This window comes from Vipera berus, assembly GCF_964194415.1.
Source record: "Vipera berus genome assembly, chromosome: 1".
Taxonomy (NCBI): Eukaryota; Metazoa; Chordata; class Lepidosauria; order Squamata; family Viperidae; genus Vipera; species Vipera berus.
This window is the reverse complement of record NC_138202.1, coordinates 359,786,891-359,788,067: the sequence shown is the minus strand read 5'-3', so window position 1 is coordinate 359,788,067 and position 1,177 is coordinate 359,786,891.

Below are 1,177 nucleotides of genomic sequence, written 5' to 3'. Positions count from 1 at the left end.
GCCGGCCACATGACCACGGAGACGTCCTCGGACAAGCGCTGGCTCTTCGGCTTTGAAACGGAGATGAGCACCGGCCCCGAGAGTTGGAAACGACTAGCACGCATGTGCGGGGGAACCTTTACCTTTTATATAATATACTAGAGCAGTATCTTTAGGGGTTATAACACTATAGTCCCTAAATAATGCTATAGCAGTCTTCCAGTATTTGAGGGGCTGCCGCAAAGAAGAGGGGGGTCCACCTATTCTCCAAAGCACCAGATGGCAGGAGAAGAAGCAACGGATGGAAACTAATCCAGGAGAGAAGCAACCTAGAACTAAAGAGACACTTCCTAACAGCGAGGAGAATTAACCAGGGGAACAGCTTGCCACCAGAAGCTGTGAGTGCTCCATCACTGCAGGTTTTTAAGAAAAGATTGGACAGCTACTTGTCCCGAAATGGTATAGGGTCTCCTGCCTGAGCAGGGGGCTGGACCAGACTAGAAGACCTCCATGGTCCTTTTCAGCTCTGTTTTGACTGACTGATTGATTGATTGATTGAAGACCCATCTGGCCCTCTCAATCCCTTTGATTTCCAATATCTCAGATGGGTTTCGCCCCCCCCCCAGCCATCCACAAATGGAAGGGGTGCTTCCCCTGGCCAATGCAACCTTTCTTATAATAAAAGATTGGGGGGGAGGGAATCCTCCTTTCTTGTCTGCGCTCTCCCCTCCCCCCAAATTCTGCTCCTGGGGAACACCCTGATTGGCGAACAGCCTTCCAATGGGCAACTTGGCGCAACCCTCTGTGCACCAGATGCCAAAAAAAGAGGGAGGGAAGACAGAGAGAGAGAAAGAGAGAAGGAGAGAGAGAGTGAGTGAGAGAGAAGCAGAAAGAAAGAGAGAGAGAGAAGGAGAGAGTGAGTGAGAAGCAGAGAGAGAAGGAGAGAGAGAGAAGCAAAGAGGAGAGAGAGAGAGAGAGAAAAGCAGAGAGGTGTGTGTGTGAGAGAGAGAAGGAGAGAGAAAAAGAGAGAAGGAGAGAGAAAAAGAAGGAGAGAGAGAGAGAGGAGAGAGAGAGAAGCAGAGAGGAGAGGAGAGAGAGAGAGAGAGAGAGAGAGAGAGAGAGAGAGAGAGAGAGAAAAGCAGAGAGGTGTGTGTGTGAGAGAGAGAAAGAGAAGGAGAGAGAGAGAGGAGAGAGAGAG